Source organism: Salvelinus sp. IW2-2015, linkage group LG17 (genome assembly GCF_002910315.2).
Source record: "Salvelinus sp. IW2-2015 linkage group LG17, ASM291031v2, whole genome shotgun sequence".
Taxonomy (NCBI): Eukaryota; Metazoa; Chordata; class Actinopteri; order Salmoniformes; family Salmonidae; genus Salvelinus; species Salvelinus sp. IW2-2015.
In genome coordinates, this window is record NC_036857.1 from 32,670,285 (window position 1) to 32,690,210 (window position 19,926).

The 19,926-nt window shown below is 40.6% G+C and overlaps 1 protein-coding gene across 3 annotated transcripts in view; it reads right to left on the reverse strand.

Moving 5' to 3' along the window:
• LOC111976803 (forkhead box protein J3) overlaps positions 1-19,926 on the reverse strand; it is an 88,449-nt gene that overhangs the window by 56,245 nt on the left and 12,278 nt on the right. For 2 of the 3 annotated variants that reach the window (XM_070448104.1, XM_024005945.2), the window contains exon 2: positions 823-926. The gene's annotated coding sequence lies outside the window, so the exon portion shown is untranslated. Of the gene's footprint in view, positions 1-822; positions 927-1,026; positions 1,174-19,926 lie in introns of those variants that run through there. The other variant, XM_070448106.1, reaches the window with a different exon arrangement.

The window sequence follows — 19,926 nt, forward strand, 5'->3', positions numbered from 1 at the left end:
TTCGGCTGCATCAGATTCACAACTGTCAGTGTCCATGCTAGTTGGGCTAACAACAAATGTAGAATTACTGATGCTAGCATTGGATATGCTCATGGAAGCAGAACAACTTGTGTGTCGTCAACAGGTGCAGGTGTAGTACTGCTGGTAGTAGCAGTACTACCAGTAGAGCTGGTATGTGTCTCTATGGACTTTGGCTTTACTTTTTTTTTTTTTATCATTAATCAATTTTCGAGCAAACGGAATGAGCAGCAGCTACATTTGGCTACATACGGACCGTTCGTGGAATTCTCGCGAGTGTAACGGTTAATGTGATTGGATGTTTTTGGCAGTGAAATGAGGCTAGTCAGGCGAGAAAGAAACCTCACCCAAATATATAGCCCCATTGAAAAATCTAAATGMAGTGTTTGAAAATGTGAAGACATTTTTTTGCCTTACACCCAGCGGCATTGTGCGTACCCCAGTTTGGTAATACCTGGTGTAGAGAATCATTGTACCATCTAAAACACTGAAATGTATTTTCAGCTGTTTGAAGCTGGTGTAGAAAACTGAAAGTATACGAAACTTAACGTGAAGCATAGAAATAGCACAGATCTACCTTTCTTCTTAGACTTGCTTTCAATTAGAATGACAGATCTATAAGTTACAATTATATGTATATTTGGTTGGGTTGCTCAAAAAGTTACATATTGCAGCTTTAAAAAATATATTTTATATAGCCTAGCAACTGTTTCCTCTAAGTCTAAACTTCACTCAAACCTATACAATTGACCATAAAAAACAAAGACGGCAGCAAACATGAACATATTTACATAAAATTCTTACTCTTTTCGTTTCTTTCCATCTCTCCTCTGGCTCACGCATCTGTGGAATGTACTGTACCCAAAGGTAGTGTAGTCCTAAGGTGCATGTTCATTCAGGATCCAATGCTGTAAAACAGAAAGCAAGAAGGTGAGTTTGTTGTCAGCCAGGACTTGACACTCAGAGATCCATAAATACATGCTTTCGCAATATCACAAAGCCACCCACCAAAACAGCAAAACTATTCCTCAGAGTTCTGTCTATCCAGCTTCCCTCTGTCATTCTCCATCCAACAAAGTAGAAATGGCAACTCGATCTGGAGTGACTAAAAGCTTGGGAATTGTTTTCACAACTGCCTGCCAAAATGAGAGAACAGCTCGGGAGGAATTCCAATTCTTCAGCGGAACCCGGAAGGACAGAATAGGTTTGAATATTTTCCCGGTATTTTAGAAATGTTCCATCCCGAGAATAAATTACTTTTCTCCCGGGTAACCCCGTATTTCCTGACAAAACCGGAAATGTCTGCATTTGATAAGAGCTTTGATCAGCATGAAAATTAAAACCTGATGCTACCGGAGCCTGATGAGCCATTTATTAAATACATTTTATGAGCCCATGCCCAAATGATTGTGCCCTTATCCAATACATATGATGGGCTACTGCCCATTACGTACGACAGAAAAACATGAAAAGCCCATTGATGTTGATGGCTATATGGTATCTTGGGCAAATAAATTAAACTAGCTCCAGTAGGTTCATCTTTTTGAGAGTAGCCTATTGAATTATATGGACTGGAATTACACACATCATTCAAACCATGATAAAGCAGAAGAGAAATTGTGATTCTGGTGCAGCAGATGCGGCCTACAAAGTCACAAGTATAGGCTAGTGATTTGGATTTTAAAATATAATAGGGCCTAATTGTATAATTAGTAGGCTGACATTTTTCCACTAATCTTATTAGCCTATCCTTCCTCGCTTTCAACAATTAAATAAATACGTTACGTTGTCCCTAATGACATCCTTGAATAACATAGGACTGGAATTATATGCAAAAGGATTTCTTTTCTTCACAAAGATTGATTGAATGGTTATGGGTCTGAATAAATAACTGCTACAGCCTACCCCCAAGAGCTTGCGTCCCTCTTCAAGTAGTCCATTGGTGTAGGAAATGCAACAAAGAAATGTCCAGCAAGCTATTCTAGTCAAGCTTTTACTGCATGGGACCCCAAGAGCTAAGGAGCATTTAAGGAGGCCAGCGGAGCACAGGTGCTTACTTACTGCGCGACAGACAGAGGATAAGTTGAGCTTATGCATAACCAAAAATGAGCAAAAAACAAGGCTTGAATGTATTACCTGAAAAAAGTAGGCTAGGACATCTACAGTTGAAGTCGGAAGTTTACATACACCTTAGCCAAATACATTTAAACTCAGTTTTTCACAATTGCTGACATTTTATCCTAGTAAGAATTCTATGTCTTAAGTCAGTTAGGATCACCACTTTAATTTTAAGAATATGAAATGTCAGAATAAGAGAGAGAATGATTAATTTCAGCTTTTTTTCTTTCATCACATTCCCAGTGGGTCAGACATTTACATACACTCAATTAGTATTTGGTAGCATTGCCTTTAAATTGTTTAACTTGGGTCAAACATTTCAGGTAGCCTTCCAAAAGCTTCACACAATAAGTTGGGTGAATTTTGGCCCATTCCTCCTGACAGAGCTGGTGTAACTGAGTCAGGTTTGTAGGCCTCTTTGCTCGCAAAGACTTTCAGTTCTGCCCACACATTTCCTATAGGATTGAGGTCAGGGCTTTGTGATGGCCAAGCCAATAGCTTGAGTGTTGTCCTTAAGCCATTTTGCCACAGCTTCGGAAGTATGCTCGGGGTCATTGTCCATTCGGAAGACCAAGCTTTAACTTCCAGACTGATGTTTTGAGATGTTGCTTCAATATATCCACATAAATGTCCTCCCTCATGATGCCATCTATTTTGTGAAGTGCACCAGTCCCTCCTGCAGCAAAGCACCCCCGCAACATGATGCTGCCACCCCCGTGCTTCACAGTTGGGATGGTGTTCTTCGGCTTGCAAGCGTCCCCCTTTTTCCTCCAAACATAACGATGGTCATTATGGCCAAACAGTTCTATGTCATCAGACCAGAGGACATTTCTCTAAAAAGTATGATCTTTGTCCCCATGTGCAGTTGCAAAACGTAGTCTGGCTTTCTATTAGTGGTTTTGGAGCAGTTGCTTCTTCCTTGCTGAGCGGCCTTTCAGGTTATGTCGATATAGGACTCGTTTTACTGTGGATAAAGATACTTTTGTACCCGTTTCCTCCAGCATCTTCACAAGGTCCTTTGCTGTTGTTCTGGGATTGATTTGCACTTTTCGCACCAAAGTACGTTCATCTCTAGGAGACAGAACGTGTCTCCTTCCTGAGCTGTATGACAGCTGCATTGTCCCATGGTGTTTATATTTGCGTACTATTGTTTGTACAGATGAACGTGATACCTTCAGGCATTTGGAAATTGCTCCGAAGGATGAACCAGACTTGTGGAGGTCTACCATTTTTTTTCCTGAGGTCTTGGCTGATTTCTTTAGATTTTCCCCATGATGTCAAGCAAAGAGGCACTCAAGGTAGACCTTGAAATACATCCACAGGTACACCTCCAATTGACTCAAATTATGTCAACTAGCCTATCATTTTCTGGAATTTTCCAAGCTGTTTGAAGGTAAAGTCAACTTAGTGTATGTAAACTTCTGACCCACTGGAATTGTGATAGATTATTTCACTTATAAATCACTGTCTGAACAATTGTTGGAAAAATGACTTGTCATACAAAGTAGATGTCCTAACCGACTTGCCAAAACTATAGTTTGTTAACAAGAAATTTGTGGAGTGGTTGAAAAACATGTTAATGACTCCAACCCAAGTGTATGTAAACTTCCGACTTCAACTGTATATACAGTTTCAATCTAGAACAAAATTATCTATTTTGGATGCAATTTGAATGGAGTTGAGAGAGAGAAAGACTGCGAGAGAGTGCTTGCGCGTGCACTGATTTAAAGCAACAATACTCGTGTGACAGGCTGTTTTTAAACACTGCAGCTGCAATTTAAAAAAAAACAAGGTGACCCCCGATAGCCAGATAGAGATTAGACACGCATTCGTTCTTTATATTACTGTAGCATAGGTTATGGTGCAGCAAATGAGGCCTACCTGTCACAAGAAAAAAAGTTGCCATGAGTTAATAGGTCTACATGTGTTGTGAACTGCGCTGCATACTGAGATGGGCTGTCTGTCCCCCCCTGAGTGTTGATTCATCATGCAGAGAACGTAAAGAAGCCAGATTAAGACATTGCATATAATTTAGCGGTTCCATTTCATGACATGCTGTTCATATAAATCATTTATGATGATTTACTGGTTTCTCGCAGTCATTTATCCCGAGAAAAGGGAGTGGTTTTGATTGGTAAATCCCGGTAAACGGGTTCCCGCCATTCGAGCCTAGCTCAGAACCCCCGCTGTTTTCTGTCAACGTGCCTCACTCTGCTGTCACAAGTCAAGGCCCGCCTCTCCATTTTGGACTTGAACACAGCACAGCTTCTGCTACAAAACAACCAGAGTGCTTCAGAAGAGAAGGCTTTACTGTTAATTTGTTAACTGAAAATAGGAGTTTCAGGAAGGTTTTGACAAAATTATTTGAGTAAGCCTTAGAAATATTGAGGGGCTGTTTTCAATCATACCTCCATCAACAGTGTAAAGATTTTTTTTTAAATGTTAATGCTATTAGAGATTAATAGTGAATACCTGTGAATCATTATAGTGATTAGGGTTGAGCAGAATCCAGATTTTCATACAGTTTCTGTTCCATACCGGGGTATACGGTATTACCAGAAGTGCACACAAGGGGCGCTATTAGTAAAAAAAATGAATAAAATAAACACCAAACAATTTAGGCAACATGGGTCTTCATCCAGGATGGGATTGATGGTCTCTGCTTTAACCAAGAAGATTAATATTGCCATCTAGCCACATAGCTGTCAAGTTAGCAAACCAAATGCATAGCTGGAGCCCTCAGCTGGATATCATTGATTTGGAACAGCTTCGATAGTTAACTTAAGCATGGTGGGGGGTGGGGGGGGGGGGGCAACCCCCCAGAAGTAATAAATAAAACAAAATATATATATACTGAGTATACAAAACATTAAGAACACCTGCTCTTTCCAATACTTTTGAATCTAATCAAGATATATAATAATGGAAAATAAAATTCAAATATAATTTTTTATATTTTTTCTTCCACTTTGGCATTAAAGTATTGTGTGTAGATCGTTAACAAAAAAAGACAACTAAATCCATTTTAATCCCACTTAAGACAACAAAATCTTGAAAACGTTCTGAAGGCACTGTATACACTGAGTGTACGAAACATTAGGAACACCCGCTCTTTCCATGACAGACTGACCAGGTGAAAGCTATGTTCTCTTTTTGAAGTCACCTGTTAAATTCACTTCAAATCAGTGTAGATGAAGGGGAGGAGACAGGRTAGTCTTTTTAAGCCTTGAGATAAGAGACATGGATTGTGTATGTGCGCCATTCAGAGGGTGAATGGAAAGACAAAATATTTAAGTGCCTTTGAACGTGGTATGGTAGTAGGTGCCAGGCGCACTGGTTTAGGTGTGTCAAGAACTGCAACGCTGCTGGGTTTTTCACACTCAACAGTTTCCCGTGTGCATCAAGAACAGTCCACCACCCAAAAGACATCGAGACAACTGTGGGAAGCATTGGAGTCAACATGGGCCAGCATCCTTGTAGAACACTTTTGACCCATGCCCCGACGCTGTTCTGAGGTCAAATGGGGGTGCAACTCAAAATTTGGAAGGTGTTCCTAATGCTTTGTCCACTCAGTGTATATAACATTCACTGTCAGAACACAAGCAAGGCTAAATGATGCTGTACACAATTAAGATCCTAAAATCGCAGTTTATATATAAATAAAATCTCAAATATTTATTTCAGAGTATAGGATCATTTCAGTGTGGACCAACGTCCTGCTTGAACCCTGTAAAGACAATTTCCTGACTAAACCTGGTCAGGAGTAGAGCCAAGTCTCCAAAGGAAACCTGCACATCTTTGAGTAGTTAAAACAACCTTCAAATGTCCTTCAACAGAACACACCAGCCCACGCAATCACACGCACTATCGTCTCCTGAAACTTCAACCAGCCGATCTACCAGGAATACAAAACTCTCGGTCTCTGCGGATCCCCCTGGAGAGCAACATACAAGAGGAGAAAACAGATAATACTCCGCCCGCAAACCAGTTTATTTTTCAGTTGAAAAAACCCCAAATGTTTAACACATATTCATCTAGTCAAACATGCATGGCAAAAGAAAAAGGGAAAATGCCAGGTGAGCTTTTGCACAACTTATTTTTTCCCTCATTAAGAGTAGGCTTTAGCTGCAAATCAAGCTGCCACAAGCCCCGATCTGCTGTGCTGCTGCGGTTGTTGTTGCAGTTGAGAGCGTGGGCTTGAATGTTGTGGCGGCATAGCGTTAAGAGTAGTGGAGGTGCTAGGATGAGTAATACGTTACAACAGAGAGGGGTCATAGCACTGCTGCTGGGGAAAGGGGGGTGAGCACCCAAAGACGGTGATTACCCAGTCAACCAGTTCCACAGTGACTGGCCTAACCCATATATCTGGGAGCGCTCCCCTATTGTATCTGAAGCAAGTGTGCCATTACAAATCATGCTAATTTGTTTTCTTTCAAGTCTGCAGAGGCAAGCCTTACTGTGCTTTGCTGCGTAAAACAGTGAAATAGGCTAGCTATTGAGAAGCACTGAGGTCCTTACCACAGGTTTGATTGGTACACAGGGTTCAGAGCATGTCTGTGATTTGTGGTTACGTGTGAAAACCATCAGAGGTATTTAGCTTCTGTAACCACGGCTCAGCCATGATGAAGCAAGCTCCAAAATCAAATCTCTGAACGCAACCACACCTTGAACCACAGCCATCCATAGAATAATTGCCTGTCAAGCGTGTGACTTGACACAGGAATTACAGACAAGTGCAAGACTAGTAGAAACCCTGCGACCTTGGATAGAAAGGGCTTGTGCCAAGTCTGCAAATGCATTCATTAAGGGTGGTAAATTAAAGCGTGATGAGAAAGCAGTTGGTGCTGTTAGCACAACACGTCACCGAGGGCACACTGCCTGCCCTCCAGGACATCTACAGCACTCTGTCACAAGAAGGCCAAGAATAATATCAAGGATCTCAGCCACCCGAGCCACAGCCTGATCACCCCGCTACAATCCAGAAGGGAAGGTCAGTACAGGTGCATCAAAGCTGGGACCGAGAGACTGAAAAACAGCTTCTACCTCAAGGCCATCAGTATGTTAAATAGTCACCACTAGCCAGCCTCTACCCAGTACCCTGCCCTGAACATTAGTCACTGTCACTAGCCGCCTACCACCCAGTTACTCTACCATGCACCTTAGAGGCTGCTGCCCTACATAGTCAGGGAACACTGGTCACATACACTATTCTTCAGATATACTAGATATTCTATATTGTCTATACATTCAATTATATACACACAGTGCATTCGGAAAGTTCAGACCCTTGACTTTTTCCACATTGTTACGTTACAGCCTTATTCTAAAATTGATTAAATCGTTTTTTCCCCCCCTTCATCAATCTAAACACAATATCAATTACAAAGCAAAAACAGGTTAAGAAATTTTGGCTAATTCATTAAAAAATAATTGAAATATCACATAAGTATTCAGACCCTTTCCTCAGTACTTTGTTGAAGCACCTTTGGCAGTGATTACAGACCAGTCTTCTTGGGTATAATGCTACAAGCTTGGCACACCTGTATTTGGGGAGTTTTTCCCCATTCTTCACCTGCAGATCCACTAAAGCTCTGTAAGGTTGGATGGGGAGCATCGCTGCYKAGCTATTTTCAYGTCTCTCCAGAGATTGGTTCAAGTCCGGGCTCTGGCTGGGCCACTCAAGGACATTGAGACTTGTCCCGAAGTCACTCCTGCTTTGTCTTGGTCGTTTGATTAGGGTTGTTGTTCTGTTGGAAGCTGAACCTTTCCCCAGTCTGAGGTCCAGAGCGCTCTGGAGCAGGTTTTCAAAAAGGATCTCTGTACGTCGCTCCGTTCATCTTTCTCTCGATCATGACTGACACCACCAAGCTTCACTGTAGGAATAGGTGCCAAGTTGTCCAGACGTGACGCTTGGCACTCAGGCCAAAGAGTTCAATCTTGATTTCATCAGACTAAAGAATCTTGTTTCACATGGTCAGAGTCCTTTAGGTGCCTTTTGGCAAACAGCAGGCTGTCATGTGCCTTTTACTGAAGAGTGGCTTCCATCTGGCCACTCTACCATAAAGGCGTGATTGGTGGAGCGCTGCAGAAATGGTTGTCCTTGTCGGAGGGTTCTCCCATATTCACAGAGGAACTCGGGAGCTCTGTCACAGTGACCAACAGGTTCTTGGTCACCTCCCTGACCAAGACCCTTCTCCCCCGATTGCTCAGTATGGCCGGGCGGACAACTCTTCCTAGTCTTGGTTGTTACAAACTTCTTCCATTTAAGAATGATGGAGGCCACTGTGTTCTTGGGGACCTTCAATGCTGTAGAAATTAGTGATGCACCGATATGACATTTTTGGCCGATACCGATATTTTCCTTGCCCCCCCCCCCAAAAAAAACGATACCGATAACTGATATTTAGAATTTTAGCGGCCTTTTAAGCATTCTAGTACAGTTAAATAGTTAACACGCACACATGGACGCAGTGGTCTAAGGCACTGCATCTCAGTGCAAGAGGCGCCACTACAGTCCCTGGTTCGAATCCAGGTTGTATCACACATCCGGCCGTGATTGGTAGTCCCATAGGGCGGCGCACAATTGGCCCAGCAACGTCCGGGGTAGGCCATCATTGTAAATAAGAATTTGTTCTTAACTGACTTGCCTAGTTAAATAAAAAGGTTACACACACACCACACTGACCAAAAAGTTATTTTGTTGTCATTTACGRATGTCCCCACTACCAGTAAAACATAATCAAAACCTATTAATTTCACTTACTTGCTGTGCTGTTTTGTTGTTCAGTCGTTTATTCTCAACCAGGATTTCTATGGAACGCCATTTYGGTCTTTGCGTGTCAAAAAATATACAATTTGAAGTGCCAAGCTTGTTGACCAATCAGCAGCTGAATATGATTGCACGTCACATAATTTAATGCGTTCATAATTTGTTTTCCTTAGTTATTACACAATCACTCGTATTTCATATGTCACAACGATTCATAGATACATATGCTAATGATGCTGGTAAAGTTGTCTCGCGCACTTACAGTGCTGGTCATAAAAAAAGCTAGCTAGCTTATGGATGCAAACAATGTCCTTCCCCAAAAACGAGACTCTGTTTCAGTAGCTATAGTTAGTTAGCTAACTATATAGCTAGGTGTCATCATCTAAAATAAAACCTCATTTATAAGACAGTTCTTATTTGATTAATTGTGGTCGGACCCATCTATGTAAAGCTAGCCACCATAAAGATTAGCCACAATAGTAGACTTTGCAGTTAGCCTTCAAAATAAAAAGGCATAATTCTACAATTTGTATTCATTTGCATGACTGCCAATGACATACTTTTACTTTGAAGGATAACCGCGAAGTCCACTATTGTACCTAATCCTTATTGTGGCTAGCTTAACAACTCATAATCCGGTCCAGTCGAGCCTCACTAACCAGATGACTGCTTATAACGTTAGCTACTTATAAGTAGCTGGCTAGCTATTTATTTTCATGAACTGAAGTTCAATTTCAATAGGCGAACAAATTGCAACCTAGCTAATACGTACAAGGATTCCTAAATAATTTGCTAAGAATAATGAAAATGACTGCAGTTTCAACTGGTCATCATTGTTTTCAGGCTGGTTGTATTGGTGATAGCTACCCCAGAAGTTGCAGTCAAACAACTTATGCTTTATTAGCAACGCGGTATTGAAAACACAACGTTCGTGGATTTTTTTTGTACAGCTTTGACAGTGCTACTGCATCTTTTTTGACACGCAAAGACCCAAACGGCGTTCCATAGTATGTATGTCTTGAACCTAACAGCAGTGACGTTATTACTGTGTAACTCCGGTAAGGCAACGTCTGAAAAATAGCTCACTTGGTAATGTGTACCGGTGCTTGACCAGTCAGAGAAAGCCAACATCACCCACAACAGAGAACGGTTGATTGTCAAGGGCAATGAATTCCATTATCTTGGCTTTAACGGATTTCGCCTTTTGAGTTGTCTCCCTGACATGTTCTTACTCTTTCAAATGACTGTTTGATCCACACAGCAGACATTGTGTGCTCAGTTAGGAATGCTGTGGCATCATTACGTCATGTTATATACAGTTGAAGTCGGAAGTTTACATACACCTTAGCCAAATACATTTAAAAACTCAATTTCTCACAATTCCTGACATTTAATCCTAGTAAAAACTCCCTGTCTTTGGTCAGTTAAGATCACCACTTTATTTTAAGAAAGTGAAATGTCAGAATAATAGTAGTCATTTATTTCAGCATTTATTTCTTTCATCACATTCCCAGTGGGTCAGAAGTTAACATACACTGAATTAGTATTTGGTAGCATTGTCTTTAAATTGTTTAACTTGGGTCAAACATTTCAGGTAGCCTTCCACAAGCTTCCCACAATAAGTTGGGTGAATTTTGGCCCATTCCTCCTGACAGAGCTGGTTTGTAGGCGTCCTTGCTCGCACACGCCTTGTTTAGTTCTACCCACACATTTTCTATGGGATTGAGATCAAGGCTTTGTGATGGCCACTCCAATACCTCGACTTTGTTGTCCTTAAGCCATTTTGCCACAACTTTGGAAGTATGCTTGGGGTCATTGACCATTTGGAAGACCCATCTGAGACCAAGCTTTAACTTCCAGACCGATGTCTTGAGATGTTGCTTCAATATATCCACAATTTTCCATCCTCATGAAGCCATCTATTTTGTGAAGTACACCAGTTCCTCCTGAAGCAAAGCACCCCCACAACATGATGCTGCCACCCCCGTGCTTCACGGTTGGGATGGTGTTCTTCGGCTTGCAAGCGACCCCTTTTTCCTCCAAACATAATGATGGTCATTATGGCCAAACAGTTCTATTTTTGTTTCATCAGACCAGAGGACATTTCTCCAAAAAGAACAATCTTTGTCCCCATGTGCAGTTGCAAACCATAGTCTGGCTTTTTTTTAATGGTGGTTTTGGAGCAGTGGCATCTTCCTTGCTGAGCGGCCTTTCAGGTTATGTCGATATAGGACTCGTTTTACTGTGGATATAGATATACTTTGTACCTGTTTCCTCCAGCATCTTCACAAGGTCCTCTGCTGTTATTCTGGGATTGATTTGCACTTTTCGCACCAAAGTACGTTCATTTCTAGGAGACAGAACACGTCTCCTTCCTGAGCTGTATGACGGCTGCATGGTCCCATGGTGTTTATACTTGGGTACTATTGTTTGTACAGATGAACATGGTACCTTCAGACGTTTGGAAAATGCTCCCAAGGATGAACCAGACTTGTGGAGGTCTACAATTTTTTTTCTGATGTCTTGGCTGATTTCTTTAGATTTTCACCTGATGTCAAGCAAAGAAGCACTGAGTTTGAAGGCAGACCTTGAAATACATCCACAGGTACACCTACAATTAACTCAAATTATGTCAATTAGCCTATCAGAAGCTTCTAAAGCCATGACAATTTTCTGGAATTTTCCAAGCTGTTTAAAAGGCACAGTCAACTTAGTGTATGGAAACTTCTGACCTGCTGGAATTGTGATAGTGAATTATAAGTGAAATAATCTGTCTGTAAACAATTGTTGGAAAAATTACTTGTCATGTACAAAGTAGATGTCCTAACGAACTTGGCAAAACGATAGTTTAACAAGACATTTGTGGAGTGGTTGAAAAACGAGTTAATGACTCCAACCTAAGTATGTAAACTTCTGACTTCAACTGTAGGTGTGCACGTCAGCTTTGATATCGGTTTTGCAGATTGGCATTAAACTAGACATCGGGCCGATACCAATGTTCATTTTTAGCTAATACCAGCCGATTCCGATATGTTCACCGATATATTGTGCATTCCTAGAATAAATGTTTTGGTACACTGCCCCAGATCTGGGCCTTGACACAATCCTGTCTCGGAGCTCTATGGACAATTCCTTCGACCTTGTGGCTTTGTTTTTGCTCTGACATGCACTGTCAACTGTGGGACCTTATATAGACAGGTGTGTGTCTTTACAAATCATGTCCAATCAATTGAATATACCACAGGTTGACACCAATCAAGTGTAGCAACTTCTCAATGATGATCAATGTAAACAGGATGCACCGGAGCTCAATTTCGAGTCTCATAGCAAAGGCGCTGTATAATTATTTATATTGTGTTTCTTTCCCCCCACTATATCATTATGGGGTATTGTGTGTAGATGGATTAAATAAAATGTTTTCCCTCTATTTTAGAATAAGGCTGTAACGTAACAAAAAAGACAAGGAGTCTGAATACTCTCCAAATGCACTGAATATACACTATATATGTGCAAAAGTATGTGGACACATGAGTGGATTTGGCCATTTTCAGCCTCACTCATTACTGACAGGTGTATAAAATCGAGCACACAGCCATGCAATCTCCATAGACGAAGATTGGCAGTAGAATGGCCTTACTGAAGAGCTGTTACTTTCAATGTGGCACCGTCATAGGATGCTACCTTTCTAACAAGTCTGTTCGTCAAAAATATGCCCTGCTAGAGCTGCCCTGGCGGATGCCAGAAGAACCATACTTGCCCAAATGCATAGTGCCAACTGTAAAGTTTGGTGGATTAGGAATAACGGTCTGGGGCTTTTTTTCCCACGGTTAATGACTCCAACCTAAGTGTATGTAAACTTCAATTGTGTGTGTGTGTGTGTATATACATAGGTACACTTCAACTGTGAGAGACGGAATCTAAAACAAAAATCCAGAAAATCACATTGTATGATTTAAGTAATTAATTTTACATTTTCAAATACTTGTTCTCCCCACTGTGTGTCTGTGTGTATATATATATATTTTTTTTTTTTACACCCCTCCACCAAGCACCATCAGAAGACAAGTATCTTACCTGTTACTTTTTTGCTACATACAAAACACTTTTATATAAAGCAATCACATAACAATAATACATTAGCAAACCAACTKTATAATCTCAACCCTCAGCCACTCTCAGCCCATCCCACCTATACCATAGACCAGCTTTGTTTAGTTTCCATGTGCCATATATTTTTCAATTGAGCTGAGACAAAATGTTTGAACCTTTCTAAATCGTATATTATCCACAGATTGTGAGCTAAAGATGAAAACCTTTCCTATGAGTATTATATTATTTATTGACTGACTATCTTTCCAAATCACCCAACACTGCTATTTGTAAGGTTCATTTTAATTGCATGTTGTAATTTTTTTACCATTCCTGAACCTGTGACCAGAAACAAGATACATAGATCATTTATTCTGGTATTGTCCCTATTGATTCGGTCTCTTCGCAGCAAAATCTACAGAGCTGAGATTGTTGTGTGGCCCATACATATACAGTGGGGAGAACAAGTATTTGATAACCTGCAAAATCGGCAGTGTTTCCTACTTACAAAGCATGTAGAGGTCTGTAATTTGTAATCATATGTACACTTCAACTGTGAGAGACAGAATCTAAAACAAAAATCCAGAAAATCACATTGTATGATTTTTAAGTAATTAATTTTACATTTTCAAATACTTGTTCTCCCAACTCTGTATGTGTGTATGTGTATGTATATATATATATATATATATATCTATCTATCATTCTGTTGGTGGCAAGAACTGTATATAATAACTTAAATGGAAAAACTCTAAGTGTTGAATCAAGTGTAGTTTTTTGTACCAGTTCATAAACCATGTGCCATGGAATTGGTACATCGAAAAGCTCCTCCCATTTATTTTGCAACCTGTATGGCGCAGCTGTCAATTTTTGTCCTCAGATGAAACTGGTATATTTTTCTATTTATGCCAGTTCCTTTCAGCCAATTTTTATCTTTAATATATGGCAGGCGAACAAGTTCCCTACCTTCTCCCTTTTCCACTTGCCTCCATTTTTGTGGTAGTGCTGCAATCAGTTGGTTGTAAATTTGGATAGAGCAGATATTCCCATATATTTTCGATAACTGCATGTGACATAACTCCTCAGTTTCTATTAATAATATCATTAACAAATATAATCCAATTTGTAAAAAACAAAAATCCATAAAATGTTTGTTTATTAATCAGTATATTTGAATTTAACCATAATATTTGTTCTCTCTTTTCTGGAGGATAAAACTGAAATTGTAACCAGCTTTGTTTGGCTTGTTTAAGAAAGGGTGATACTTTATTAGTCGGAAATGAGCAGTTGTAATCTGTATAAAGGCAAAAAGGCAATTTTTTAACAAAGGATTAGCCTTTCTTAATAATCTACTGGAGAACCATTTGGGGTTTAAGTATAATTTATGTATGAGTGAAGCTTTTAGTGAGAGGTTTAAAGCTTTAATATTTAATTTTAGCACCGCAAACTCATATTCATTCTATAAATAGGCACGTTTAATTTTGTCTGGCTTAGCATTACAAATGAAATGAAATATTTTTTGCTCATATGATATAAAAAAAAAACGAGTCATCTGGAGTAGGCAGTGCCATTAGTAAGTAAGTAAACGGTGATAGAACCAAAGAGTTAATCAGTTATTTTCCATAAATATACAGGTATTTACCTCTCCATGGTTGCAGAATCTTATCTATTTTTGCTAACTTTCTATAGAAATTAATTGTGGTAAATTCATTTATATTTTTTGAAATGTGAATACCAAGTATGTCTACTTCACCAGCCGCCCATATTATTGGAAAATTACACGGTAGTGTAAACACTAACGATCCAATACGTAATATGGTACACTTGTCATAATTAGGTTAATCCAGAGAGGCTAGAAAAGCGATCAAGATATTCAATGAGACTGTGCAAGAATCCAGAAAAAAAAGTGTGAAGAATCTCAAATATATATTTTGGTTTGTTTAAAAGTAGCCTTGACAGCTTTGCACACTCTTGGTATTCTCTCAACCAGCTTCATGAGGTAGTCACCTGGAATACAATTCCATTGCCTTCTTAAAAGTTCATTTGTGGAATTTCTTTCCTTCTTAATGCAGTGCAGTCAGTTAAGTGCAGTCACAAAAAGCATGAAGCGCTATGATGAAACTGGCTCTCACGAGGACCGCCACAGGAATGGAAGGCCCAGAGTTACCTCTGCTGCAGAGGATAAGTTAATTTGAGTTAACTGCACCTCAGAAATTGTAGCCCAAATAAATGCTTCAGAGTTCAAGTAACAGAAACATCTCAACATCAGCTGTTCAGATGAGACTGTGTGAATCAGGCCTTCATGGTCAAATTCCTGCAAAGAAACTACTACTAAAGGACACCAATAAGAAGAAGGGACTGGCTTGGGCCAAGAAACACTAGCTATGGACATTAGACAGATGGAAATCTGTCCTTTGTTCTGATGCGTCCAAAATGTGAGATTTCTGGTTCCAACCGCCGTGTCTTTGTGAGATGCTGAGTAGGTCAACGGATGATCTCCAAATGTGTGGTTCCCACTGAAGACTGGAGGAGGGGTTGTGATGGTGTGGGGGTGCTTTGCAGGTGACACTGTCAGTGATTTATTTAAAATTCAAGGCACACTTAACAGAATGGCTACCACAGCATTCTGCAGCGATACGCCATCCCGTCTGGTTGTCGCTTAGTGGGACTATCATTTGCTTTTCAACAGGACAATAACCCAACACACCTCCAGGCTGTTTAACCTCTCTAGGGTACGTGAGACGGTAGCGTCCCACTTCAACAGCCAGTGAAACTGCAGGGCGCCAAATTCAAAACAACAGAAATCCCATAATTAAAATTCCTCAAACATACATGTATTTTACACCATTTTAAAGAAACACTTGTTGTAAATCCAGCCACAGTGTCCGATTTCAAAAAGGCTTTACGACGAAAGCAAACCAAACGATTATGTTAGGTAAGTGCCTATTCACAGAATAACAGCCATTTTTCCAGCCAAAGAGAGGATTCACAAAAAGCAGAAATATAGATAAAATTAAATCACAAACCTTTGATGATCTTCATCAGATGACACTCATAGGACTTCATGTTACACAATACATGTATGTTTTGTTCGGTAAAGTTAATATTTATATCCAAATATCTGAGTTTACATTGGCGCGTTACGTTCAGAAGATCCAAAACATCCTTTGATTTTGCTGAGAGCCACATCAATTTACAGGAATACTCATAATAAACATTGCTAAAAGATACAACTGTTATGCATGTCCACTGTCCAAATTCCTCGTTGTTCTAGCGTTCAGTACACTTTCTAAACTCACGACACGCGGGCAAGTCCAGCGGAAAGTACGGACGAAAAGTGAGTTATATTACAGTCCGTAGAAACATGACAAATGAAGTATTGAATCAATCTTTAGGATGTTTTTAACATAATTCTTCAATAATGTTCCAACCGGAGAATTCCATTGTCTTCAGAAGTGCGATGGAACCGAGCTCTCTCTCACATGAACGCGCAWGGTCAGCGCATTTTATTTATTTGATTGGTTCCCATTTAGGTTTGGCAATTTTTTTTATTTTTTTTCACCTCCTTTTCTCCCCAATTTCGTAGTATCCAATTGTTAGTAATTACTATCTTGTCTCATCGCTACATCTCCCGTACGGGCTCGGGAGAGACGAAGGTCGAAAGCCATGCGTCCTCCGAAACAGAACCCAACCAAGCCGCACTGCTTCTTAACACAGCGCGCCTCCAACCCGGAAGCCAGCCGCACCAATGTGTCAGAGGAAACACCGTGCACCTGGCTACCTTGGTTAGCGCGCACTGCGCCCGGCCCGTCACAGAAGTCGCTGGTGCGCGATGAGACAAGGATATCCCTACCGGCCAAACCCTCCCTAACCCGGACGACGCTAGGCCAATTGTGCGTCGCCCCACGGACCTCCCGGTCGCGGCCGGCTGCGACAGAGCCTGGGCGCGAACACAGAGTCTCTGGTGGCACAGCTAGCGCTGCGATGCAGTGCCCTAGACCACTGCACCACCCGGGAGGCCCTTTAGGCTATTTGATCAGAAAAACCTTCATGATGACAAACTTTTTACATCTCCAGTCTGTAGGCTACAAAGAAGGCTGCATACACTTTCTACTATATGCAATAATTTTGGGGATGGAACGTGGAGCGCCGCGTCTCTTCAACAGCACCCTAGAGAGACGTGCTGGGAATGGACAAGATAAATATTGAGTCCTGCCTTTGACAAAGTGGGCACTGCTTATCATAGGGTGCCATCAGAGCTCACCTAAAAAGCCAATATGCCACAGGTTGACAGAAATGGTAATTGTTTTTGGGCAGAATTATGTTAGGTTTTATGTGTTGTTGGAGGTGCGTCTTGGTCAGTCTAGCTCAGAAAATGCCGCCCTCGTCAATCTGCCGCCATAGGGGGCCTCCTAATCCTGCCTAATGAGCAGGCCGGCCGTGATTTCACGTTTAGCCAACTTGGATCTATTTGCTAGCGAACAACGTTGAAGAGTTGAATTGTTACGAACACACACTTCTGTCTCCAACTGTTTGAAAAGCATGTTAGCCAGTCCACTTGTTCAGATATTGAAATCAAGTGGCTTACCTTACTTCTCAGAATGACAATTCCTTATATAAAATTGTGTTTATGCTTATTGCACATTTATAAAACAGACTAGACAGCTAGTATAACAGTGTTTGGCTAAAATGCTGCTAAAATCTGTCCAAAATAAGGCCATTACGTTTCTATGGGCTTATTATGGACCTAAGCTTATCGCCTGCCTGCCTTCCTTTTGTACAACATCTCATTGTTAGGGCGGAGAAGTGCATCTCGTCATTATATACAGATTGCGGGTGTAAAATGGGAAGCTGCACACAGCACAGAGGAGTGAAGGAGACGAGACCAAAAATGCAACATGAAAACAAGGGGACAAAACGCTCATAAAAATGAAAAATAACAAAAAGCTTGATTTCTTGCGATACATGCATTTCGAATACCGCGCAAAAACATTCATTCTAATTTGATATATTGCCCAGCCCTAGTCACACAGCAACGAAACCAATATAATCACAGGACTTACATCTTAAGACCATGCTTTAACTTATGTTCCTTGAAAAAAAAAATATATATATTGCCAGTCTAGCAGCCACTGCCTATGCATGACACTAAAGTATAATTATAACACTCAGGGCAGAGAGAAAGGGGGTGATCCCAAAGAGGATTAGATTAGCAGGAGTTTGGTAATTGCATGGTTTCCTATAAATCCTTATTATCCTGATGCTCATTATTTCATAATTTGCCTGAAACTGAATACAAGTTGTGCATATATTGGTGAACGAGTTTAGATAAATCCTGAAATATGCTATTCTTTACCCCACATTTTTTTGTTGCTAAAATCACACCTGCCATACGGGAGGGAAGAGGGAGTACCTTCAAGAGAGAATAGTGAGCAATAGAGCAGTTTTACATTTATTAGCAACTATTAGCCTACATTTAAAAAACATGACCAATAAAATATAATGAGCAAACATTTTGATTGAAACTGAAAACATATTTAAAGTTGCACACCCATGTGAAAAGGGTATGAGGCTTTCATAAGTGGGCACATAGTCCCTTAAAAAGAGTTTGGGTCTCTGTGTGATTGAATGTATTCACCGATTAGACTTGTGTGGCTGGTATGCACTCCCTCTGCTGAATGGATTGCTAACAGCCACCCACTGATCGCCAGGCTTTGACAGAGCAGCTTTACACTTCAGCATTTTAATGGAGTGGAGGGCAAGAGTAAATATTTTCAGAAGAAAACAAAGTATTGGAAGTTATGACAAAATACACCCTCCTCCCAGAGTTTGATGAGCTGAGGGGGTTTCCCGGGGAGGACTGCGTTGTGTTGGTAACCTAATGTCTCTAAAGGAGCCTGTCGGCGTGTCCAGAACTGTCATGTCTGGGAGTAATGGGCATTGAAAAGAGGGAGCAAAGGGTCCAAAAAGCCAAAAACAACATTGTAATTACTTTCCACCTCGATGCCAAAGCCGATGTCGTCATTTGAAGGTTCTTGCTCATCTTTCAATAAAATTGAGTTAAGCCCCTTGACTGTAATTACTGTTTGATACTTCACTAGTTACGAAAAAAAATTCAAATGTATGCATTCTACTGTAAGTCGCTCTGGATAAGAGCGTCTACTTAAATGACTAAAATTTAAATGTAGGTGTCCTCTTTGGGTCGAATCCTGACTTGAGATGCATGCGCCCTAACTCGATTTGAATCATACATTGATCAATGGACAATTTGTGCATGGTTTGGAATAAATAAACATCCCATGGAAGGATGGGGCCATAAGTAGGCTACTGAGTTCAGCAGGGCTGACTGTAAATTCATCCTAAGAAAAGGGCCTGTGGTCAATTTGATGTTTGACCACGCCCTTTATTTCAGGCCAAGTGTATTCAGATTTTAAACACTCGCACACAGTTAAATTAAGTAGACAGCTAGCTAGTGCAAGATTTGGTTTTGGGTTCTGAGATTATGGTTGAATCCACACTGATTTAATAATTTCAAATTGATTAACTTCTTTGGGGTAGGGGGCAGTATTTTCACATCCGGATGAAAAGCGTGCCCAGAGTAAACTGCCTGCTCAGCCATGAAAGCTAGAATATGCATATTATTAGTAGGTTTGGATAGAAAACACTGAATGATGTCTGTGTATAACAGAACTCATATGGCAGGCAAAAACCTGAGAAAGAAATCCAACCAGGAAGTGGGAAATCTGAGGTTGGTCATTTTTCAACTCATTCCCTATTGAAGATACAGTGGGATATTGGTCATGTTGCACTTCCTAAGGCTTCCACTAGATGTCAACAGTCTTTAGAGCCTTGTCTGATGCTTCTACTGTGAAGTGGGGCCGAATGAGAGGGGATTGAGTAAGGTCTACCATGAGCTGAACATGCGCTGACCA